General features: G+C 39.3%; 1 protein-coding gene across 1 annotated transcript in view; it reads right to left on the bottom strand.

Annotated features, from left to right (window-relative positions):
- The window catches only part of LOC104622821 (polypeptide N-acetylgalactosaminyltransferase 1-like), a 66,230-nt gene that overhangs the window by 48,074 nt on the left and 7,437 nt on the right, over nucleotides 1-10,719 (bottom strand).

Raw genomic sequence — 10,719 nt, 5'->3', positions numbered from 1 at the left:
TGCTGAACCACTGGGGAAGAGGGTAGACCCATCTAATGAAATTAAAAGGAACTTTCTGGATCCCCCAGAAATCAGAACAAGCTAAGTGAATGAAAACCAGGAACATGTCAGGAAGCAGGGAATCAATTCCTCATGCTCCTCCCACATCGTGCACACTGACTTTCTGGGCCCATCACTAGGAATGCTAGTCTACAAATGCCTGTATTTTACATAAATTCTAATGGCACGTTACACCTTCATCACAAAGACAAATGCTTTGCTTTCAGCAAACCAAAAATAAACATCCCTTTTGGTAAAGCTAAACAGTAGGCAAAGTGAAGAAAGCACCCACAAGCCACTGCGATCACTTACTAGGCATTCAAAGCTATAGTTATCAACTAATAATTTTGATGCTTAAAGTGACTTTGAAAATTTAACACTTTATAATAAAGCAAACTTTATTACAACATGTATACGTTAAAATTTTAGAATGCCAGCCTTTGAAATTCTCTTTTGTCCTACTCAAATTCCATGCAAATTTTGTTACAAGGAATGCTTATTTCTGTGACTTACAATTAGGTGGGACAGAATCAAGAACAGCTTAGAGCTTGTTCACTTACACTAAATTATGATTTTTTTTTTTTTTTTTTTTTTTTACCAACAGGTTCCCCAGTGCTGATGTGTTTCAACACAAAGTACTCATGAAGTATTTCCCAGTGGGAATAGCTCACTAGTCAAAACCAGAATTGCAGCTTATTAAGCTTAAGAATAAGCTTAAGCTTATTCTTGACTTATAAAATAAATGGAAGAGAAGAGTCTTCAAAAACACGCTGGAATTTTAAAATTGACCTACAAACAGTTTATCAGTTTATGCTTTCAGCCTAAACTGATGAATTTATTGGAAATGAGAATTTTAATCCTAAACCATGATTAGGAAAAACTCACAAAGTATCATTAAGATTACCCTTCCTTTAGTATTTTATTGTCATATATTGCCTTCCCCCCGCCCCTTCTTGAGGGAAAATACCATGACATTCCTCTTCTAAATACAGCTTATTTCTTCTTATTGGCAGAGACATTCATGTCTGCTTGCATTCCTGTACACCTAAGTGGCATAGGTTCGGATGGCATAGCAATGCAGGAGCCTGTAGCCTTCCACCCGAACAAGACCAGAAGCGTGCGTATTCCTCAGCTGCCTGCACAGGTGTGCATCAAATGCCAAGAAAGAGTTTTGTGACTATATAAAATTAAGAACAGCAAAAGTACCTGTAATTAACAACTTGATGATAAAATAGCAGATGAAATTACCACAATGAAACATTAAGTGAGGTGTGTTAAGAAAAAATCCCAGGGATTGTTTGTTTGGGATTTTTTTAAGAGACAAGGATGGGCCTGAACTCTGGATCTTGGAGTTGCACTATAAAGCTCTATGAAACAATCAGCTTGGTGATCAGCAACAGTGAAAGAAAAATAATTTGTTACAGACTACAAAGAGAAGAACAGAAACCAAACTATCACTATGCCATTACACAGTATCTGCTTTCTCATCTTGAGCACCGTATGACCATCCAGCCTTGTAATTTCAAAAAAGGATACAGAAGGATTAGAAAGGACAAGTGAGAAGGGCAAAGGATGAAGACAACAAGGAATAGCTTAATTATAAGATGTAAGTGAAGAGAGCAGCATTCTTGCTGGCTCGAAAAGATGTAACCTAAATTAAGTGGCAGGCCTATAAAAATCAAAAGCTGCATGGAGATCGTAAATAGAGAACAACTATTGTCTGTTACTCTTACTTCTTGTATTGGCAAAAATAAAGTGAATTTAGCAGCAAGAAGTTAAAAAACAAATGGAAGGTACTCCCCCACAGTTATGCAGAGGAACTGCCTGCCACAGTATGCTGCCAGCGCTGCAAGTCTATTCATCAGCTGTTGAATACCAAGTCCTCACCCCTACGTCGGGCAGTCCCTGACTGTGACTCTCAAGTCATCGCATGCTAGGAGAGTACAGCGAGGAAGTATCATTACAATTTCCCCTGTTCTCTTCCCTGGATATCACTATCAGACACTGGCAGAAGCAAATACTGTATACAGAAAAAAAATCTGTCTGACTTGATACGAATCTACTTAAAATCTCCATACAATAGGCTTCTTCTTTTGCTCTCATTTGGGACACCATAGAAATGATCTCGCAAACAATCAAGTCATACCCACCACCCTGCTTGTACTCAAAGAAAACAAATGCTAATTAAAAATGACATGTTTTAAAAGAAAACTGAATATTTTTTTATAATTTCAGACTTCTTGAAGTTCAGACTCATGAGACATTAGGCTATAAAAGAAAGTGTAAAACACACAGGAGCACAGTGCTTAGGGGTCCTCAAATTAGCAAGACACTAGGAGGAGAACTGTAACCTACACTTTCTGCCCATAAAAATACCAACTATATCAGGTGTTTTAAAATGCATAGGCTGGCACTCTATCTGCCTCTAATGCAAGAAAACTCCTTTGAGACTTCAGTGAAATGTCAAAGAAACACTTTGTGAACCCTTTGAGGGTTCAGAGAAGTGATTAAGAGACAGCAGTGAAAAAGTTCAACACACACTGGTTACCATCAATAAGGCTCTTCCCTGTACCTTTAGGCAAAGGCTCTCAATCCCTCGGGTAGTTTACCATCTCATGAATTAAACTGAATTTTTACCACCAGCTTTACGACAGCACTTCCACTGCTTACCAGCAGAATTCAGGCAGCACAGCAGTGAAGCAAAGGGGCCCAGAAACTCTGATGAAGCAACTGCCCTTGGCATACCAGAGCCTTGATCCAGACAGAGCTCTGCAAGAGGACTCCACGACCCAGGGCTTGGGCTGTAAGAAATGCTAGGTACTTCTCTCTAGTGCTGGAGTGGTGGTGGTGGCCTCACCCATGGGAGGAGTGTTCTGCCTCTGTCCTTCAGCGTAAGGAGCTACAGGACAAAGGGGGCAGATTGATATACCACGAGCAAGGGTGAACAGTAGATAGATGGGTCTTCACACAAACCTTGCAGCACCCCAAGTCTCAGCCCCATGATGCAAGGAAGAGACAGCTAGGCATTGTACTCAAAGGATGAGTGGATGGAGACTGGGATGAGTGGGTGACAGACAAATCCAGGAAATTAGTGACTTGTGGTAACAGAAGAAAAGCCTGCAGATGTGCATTTCCAGAACAGTTATACTGCCTGGGATGCTTCTGAAAGACTGATGAGTTTGCCCGAGTTCAGTTCTTCGACAACCACCCCTTGCCTATTAACTGGGTAAAACACTGGCACAGGTTGCCCACAGAGGTGGCAGATGCCCCATCCCTGGAAACGCTCAAGGCCAGGTTGGACGGGGCTCTGAGCAATCTGATCTAGTTGAAAATGCCCCTGCATTGCAGGGGGGGGTTGCAGATGGGGTTGGATTAGATGACCTTAAAAGGTCCCTTCCAATCCAAAGATTCTATGATCCATGTATGAAACAATTATGCTGCCAGGTGTGATCTTGAGCCTAAGAGCAGTGACTGCAGAACTCGAGGGGGTGGAGTGTAGCAGGCATGGGACCCAGGCACTGCTCTCCTCAATTGCTCCAGTCAGAGAGTAAGATTCAAGCAGGAGTGCACACAGCCTATCAACACCTGGCTGCACGGCTGGTGTCAAAGGCAAGCTTTCAAGATACTAGGACCCTCTGAGGAACGAGGGCTGCTGGCCAGCATCTGTGTGACAAAGTGAGGCAAGCAGCACCACAGAGAGGCTCCTGCACTTCTCCTGTGAAATACACAGGTGGAAGCCAACCTGCTTTGGAGGAACACAGAAACATCTCTTGAGCATGTGAGGAGGTACTCTGGGAACCTTGGAGTTCAGGTTTGGAAGAAACAAAAAGAGCAACAAGAAAGGCACCTGTAAGGATACTGGCAAAAGAAAGGCTGAGAGTAAAGACAGATCCATTGCTCAGTGGGGCAGCAGATCTGGTGTGGAAGAGGCTGAGATACTCTGTGCCTCTGTTGCCTCCTTTGCTTGATTGGTAAGGTTTACTTCCGTGTGCCCCAGATGAGTCTAGCGGCAGAGTCTGTGGGACTGAAACTTCATATGCAGTACAGACAGACTGAGTCAGGGATCTCAAGTGACATGCGCAGCTCCATAGCACCAGACAGGAGGCATCTGAGGGTGCTGAAGGAGCAGACAAATCTTATTGCAGGGTCATTCTCTGTCATCTCTGAAAGGTCATGGTGATCCAGAGAGTTGCCTCAGGACTAGGAGAAAAGTTATCATCAAGAAGGAAAAGGAAGATCTGCTAGTCAGTCTCACTTCAGTCCCTGTGAAGATTATTGCACAAATCCTCCTGGAACCTACATCCACAGACACAAAAAAGAAAAACCCAAAAGGGCAACTGGAAATAGACAATACAGATTCACCAAGGGCACATCATATTTGACCAGCCTGGTAGCTCGCCTTAAGGAGAGGACTGGTTTGGTGAACACAGGAAGAGCACCAGATGTTGTTTACCTTGACTTTAACAGGGACTGTGACAGTCTTCCAGAATACTTCATTAGAACTCAGACATGACCCGAAGAAGTGGGCTACCAGGTGGGTGAACTGCTAGCTGGACCACCGGGCTCTATGGGTTTTGACCAGCAGTCCAAAGTCCAGCTGACAGTCATTCACTAGTGGTGTCCTTCAAGGGTCAAAACTGGAGCTGATACTGGTTGGTGTCTTTACTGAGAACCTGGAGGATGGGACCTAATGCACTCCCAGCAAGGCTGCTGGTGACACCCAACCAGGGGTTTAGCATGTAAACAATACCCTGAAAGGGTGCCCTTGGAGTGGCTCTGGGTGGCTAATTCAAGGGACACCCAAGGGCCAGAAAAATAGGCAGGCTGAAAACTTCAAGAAGTTCAATAAAGGCAAGCACAAAGTCCTGTCCCCAGCATGGAATAACCTTATTATCCATATAGGCTAGGTGGCAACAGGTAAGGAAGCTGTTCCGCAGAAACCTTTGGAACCTGATAACAACCTTAACATGAATCAGCAGTGTGCCCTTACAGCAAAGTCAGTCAACTGCACCTATAAACAATTCTGGCAGCCACAGTAATAATCCCAAAATGCATAGTTTTAATAACTGCATTTGCTACTGAGTAATGTAATAAAACTGAAGATTTTTGCAAAACCAGGTATTTTTCCTCCCTCCAAAATATTGGATAATAGATAACAAAAACTTTATGCTACAAATGAGTACTAAGAACACCTTGGAAATATTACAAACAGAGGCTGTAACTTATGAAGAATGAAGAAGGAAAGGTGGGTACATTCAAGTCTTGTTACTGCTGAAGGTCAAGTGATTCCCGCCCTCCGCAACAGAATCCATGATATACTTGACACTATAGAAGGTGGTAATCCTTTAAATTACTGCTCATATAAAGTGCATTGTTTCACTTTACCACCTCTTTTAACACCACAATCGGCATGGGAAAGAATGCTTACTCTTTCCAGTATGACACATGACTATTCAATCATTTTTATCTTTGGACCTTCATCTTTATCCTAGTGATCAGTCTTCAACACAACTGTTTGTAACAGACTTGACAAAGGACTTTATTGCCTTTATTCAACTAATCAGGATTCTGTGCTGTATGTTGCATCTAAGGAAACAAAGCTGACTGTTTTACAAACTTTCAGATAGGAATTAATAAGTTGGAACAAAGTAAGGGCTCATCAAAATCATGACACAACATTCGCTATTTCTAAACTATTAATATAAATTTAAACCAAATGGAAAGTGATTAACTAAACAGCATCTAAAGAAACATTGATGGCCTACACAAAATTGAATTTTCAGCTTCTCAGTCTATTTAGTAATGAAGGAGAAGAGACTGGCATACTCTAGGTAACATGTATGGATTTTTGAGTAAACTTCTAAAAAATGAACCAAATGCAAATTGTCAATAAGAGCATTGTCTAAACTGCATATATAGGAACTATTAATGATGCCTACCCAGTTGAGTATGCCTGTATTTGAAGACAGAAGTGATGCCATCACTAGACTCATGTTTCAGAACTACTTTTGCTACTGTGCCAAGTATTTTTCTTTTTACCGGCCCACACTCTGTTAAATTGTTTTTGGTGCTTTTTTGCAGAGAGCTCATTACCATCAGCTCATCAGTAAATAGGTCAGTTTGAGGATAAACAAAGTGTTACTCAGTTTCAGTGTTATAAAAGCAAATGTAAAAAAATATTCACATCAGAGGGTCAACCCATTGCCCGTGAAAAACAGGTGTATTCTCTATCTTCTTCACAGAATCACAAACTCATCTGGTAATTTTCATCAGGCATAAAAATATTCACGAACTCCAGGATGCCAGTACTCTCTCCTGCTCAGAAGTTAGGATAAGAGAAGTACTCTTCATTGGGCTACATTTGTTTGATGGATTCTGGAAGGTTTTAGTATTCAAAAGTCATCTGTCGAGCACATTTCAGCAACAGTACACTCTGAAGAAGTGATGAGAGAAAACATCATACTAGTCTGAGCAGTATGGGAACAATTCATTAAAAGCAAACCTGCTCTTCAGAAAAATCTGAGAAATGTAGGTCAGTAAAATCAATTTCTATTCTTCTTGCTCTGTGCAGAAAGACCTACTTCTAATTCATCAGAAGTGATTTTTCAATTCATAAGTCAATTTTTTAAATTGACCATTTGAAAAAACTATCAACTATGTTTCTAAAACTGGTAGGCCTTGAAATGAAGGAAGAATAAAACAGAAACATAGGAGTAACACACTACACTTCAAAAAACAGGGATGAACTTAATACACAAAGGCAGAAGTTATGAGTTCATAAAAGGCTTACCTACAGATAAATCAGAGTGTATAAATGTGCTTATAAAAATAGAAGCTCCTGTGAGATGAAAATCTGGCTCATCACATCAAAAAGCAATGCCAAAAATGGAACAGGTATGTACTCCACCCACAATTTTATCAGACTGTTTATAACTGTATGGAATGAAGTCACTGTGCACTTGAACCTCTAATTCTCCTGATTTACTTAGCTAAGCAGTCTTAACTTAACCTCTAAACTTTTATGATTAGTTCTAATTACTTCTATGGATATATAGTAAGGAAATAACATTTCCAAACTGAGTAGAAACACTTTCAAAACGAAGCTCTTTCAGTTACTGCAAGAAAATTAATTTAGAATACTTTGCTATTTTGGTACCTATACTTTTCAGAAACATCTTGACTACAATCACTTAACTTCTGAAAACAGTTTATCATTTTGCAAATTAGAGTGCTTAACAGTTTCTCAAATTACTTTGTAAGCAGCATGTACTATCTTGATTAAATCTCCTCAAAATTTTCCAAGAAATCAAACAAGCATTTGGTCAACACTTTCACACAGTTCCCACTACTACACAGTCCTTGTCAATTCTCTTCACTGAAATCAGTGCTATTCAAATAAAAATCATCATTTGCAGATTAATAACTACCTAGCAGGGCCCAAATGTTAATTGTACTAGAAATATAGTTTATGTCCATTTAAGAAAGATGAAACATGTGAAAATTAATTGCAGAAATGCAGAAAGAACTGCCATAAGAAATTTCAAAATTTGATAGCAGAAATTTCTGGTAATTTACTACACATGCTACCTGAAACAGGCATAAATGCAAGGATATTCAGGAGGAGAGGAAGCTGTCCAGACATGTATGGTTAGTTTACTATAATAAAGTATAGTAATACTGCATTAACACAGTACACATTAATGTACTAATTAATACAGTATTTGGTATACTGCAAATGTTTCTAGAACATACTGAGTGAATTATCAGGGATATAAGTACATCAGAAGTTGAATAAAAAGCAATAGAATTTTGATAAAATTAGAACAGTGTAAATTTCATTCAGTCTATAACTGACTTCAAAATTACAGCTGTCAGCTAGTGCAAAACATTTTAAATCTAGGTCCCACAAGGAAAATTGTTATTTCAGGTGAGCATGATCAGAATTAACATAAAAAATAATGTGGATAAATAAGATGATTACAAGACAGACTATAAAGGCTTATAAAAAAAACAACTTAGTATGCTGACAAGAATGCACCTTCAATAATCTGACAACTGTTTTCTTTAGTAATCTTGGTGCTAGATCTAGATGGGCCATCTTGAGACCTGTTGCTGTTAAAAAGGAACAAGTAATAAGACAGGTAGAAAGATGGTTTTCCGGACTGGAATAACAGAATCGAGATGCTATTTAATAAAGTATGTTCAGTAGTATGCATTGGAGTATGTAATTTTGCTATCAGCTGAAGAGTTTCAATAAAGCAAGGGCTCAGAAGGGCGACATTGTGAGCTGCCACGATCACCCAGTCATGGATAAAAGGCCAATCGAGATTTTCAGATGCATCATTTAAGTATTATCCTTAGATATGAAACCATAAACAATTGTGAAATACTGGTGCATCATACAAGTGAAGGGCAGAGGAAGAGCCACGTATTAGGCAAAGATGTTTCAAAGCAGAGCCCTGTGGATTTATAGGAGACCGCTGGAGGGGACTGGACCCAGTGACCCAAGAGGTCCTTTCTACTCCTACTCTTCCAGCCTGGAATTCATAGAAGAGTAATGAACACAAATGAAACAGCCTAAATTAATTGCTACCAGAAGCAAATGCAGATGCCAGATCTTTGGGAAAAAGAAAAAAAGACAACAAAAAACCCCACACACAAAAGAACCAAACCAAAACAAATATCCACACTCATGGATTCCCCTAATGCCAAATTCTCCCAATAGCTTGAGAATAAAATTAAAGATTATTTACAAAACTCCTCAAATCAAAGTTTTTGAAAGGCTTTCTCAATTTACTTCTTTTCCCCAGCCGTAGCCAATACTTTTTAGACTGACTTTAGGAAAGCCCTATCTTGCTTGCAGGAAGAAACTGCAGTGGGCAAAGTTTCAAGTTACCAAATGAACAATATCTTAATCAGATAATAAAGGTTCAAAACAAATTTAATCCACAGATTTTGGATTTACATTCCTTTTCACAACAACTTTTTGCTACACAAGAAAGAATGCATTGATCCAGGAGGAAGGCAAAATATTCCCTATCAGAGCTTCACTGTAAATGTTACAAGAGCTCAAGAGGATAGCTAGAATTTGGAAACCAATACAACAAAAATACAAAGACTACTGCTTTCATATAAACAGCTGAGATGCACTAGACTCCTATTCCATGACTTTAAAGCAGCTTTAAAATGACTAAGGCAACAATTTCATTTTTCTGTCTGCTCTCCAGGTTGAATGAAAATTATCTAAAAATAGACAGACTCATTCAGGGATCCTTCAGACATTTCCATTCTCTCAACTGTTTTGAGATTTAAAATATACTTCTATTATGCCCAGTGAACAATCAGTATACATTACTTAATATTGCCAATCCTACAGAAAAAAACCCTGTACATTTTACAGTACTGCTTTAAATATTAGTGTATCATTAGTTCAATTCAATTTCAAAATGAATACACAGATATATAGTACCCTGACAGCAGTAAGTTTTTGCATAGGCATTAAGTTATTAGGTGTTACAGTACTGGCAGGCAAGTTCAAACTACCATTATTCAAATCTTTTTCTTCTTACACTGAACAGCAAATATTGCATCTCCTGACAGCTACAGAATAGGCAGTCCTTTTAGGAAAGCAGATTTATAAATGGGTAGACAGTCATTTCTTCTCCTGAAACAACGACAGTCTTAAATTGGGCTACTTACACCTCAGATGCTGACAAAGAGAAAACATTACTCTTCAAAGCCACAGCTACTTCACATACACACTCTGGGAGAGCTGCTTGACTTAGAGTAACAGCCAGCTAGAGAATACAGACACTATTTTCATCAGTATCACAGGCAACATGAAGACAGCGAGCAACTCATGAGTGAAAAGCTTTTGTTATTAACAGCAGCAAGAGAGGATTTCAATGTCAGTGATAGCAATGCACCAAGCTCATAAATCCCTGACATGCAATAACTGATTCCTGAAGATGCATCAGTAAGACCTATTTGAGCCTCCTGCTACACTTCACAGAGGCCTGAGGTGGGATTTTCTTTGAGTTTTCTTTTTGGAAGATTCACAGTTGGTGAGTGAACACTTAGCTTTTTCAGTACAGCAACATTCCTGCCAATCAGCATTGCAGAGCTATAAACCGACTCCAATCTTTAATAAGTCCCTGAAGAGCTGTGAGAGCTGGTCTTCCAACTCCAACATTGCAGGACTGGAGAGGAAAATCCAGGTCACATCAGCACAGGTGTTCTAGGTGAAGACCTCCATGTCCTCATGAAAAACAATTTTGTCATGTAAGCTACAGACCTCGCAAGTTCATCATTACTCAGAAGAAAGAGTTTTTTAAAGCTACATAATTTTAGTTTCCCTATCAGGGCTAAACGCCTGTTCCAAGGCTCTTAAGAAATAAAAAGCTGAACTACCCCAAATTTATATTACAAAGGTATAGTGTCACAGTAGTAGGGATTAGGCTATTAATACTATTGCTGTCTACAACAAAAACCTGTGAACACCTCTGCATATTTTAGATATATGACTTGGCCTTACAAGGCATATGTTCACTAAGACCAAATCCATGCAAGCAGTCAAGAATTTCTAATAATCAAGGAGTCACACGTACCAAAGACTATTTCAAATCATCTGACAGGTGCAAGATGAGCTGTAAGTAGAACAGGCTAGCTGATAGGACTTCT

The sequence above is a fragment of the Phaethon lepturus genome, unplaced genomic scaffold (assembly GCF_000687285.1).
Source record: "Phaethon lepturus isolate BGI_N335 unplaced genomic scaffold, ASM68728v1 scaffold36236, whole genome shotgun sequence".
Lineage (NCBI taxonomy): Eukaryota > Metazoa > Chordata > Aves > Phaethontiformes > Phaethontidae > Phaethon > Phaethon lepturus.
This window is presented reverse-complemented; position numbering and strand designations above follow the sequence as displayed.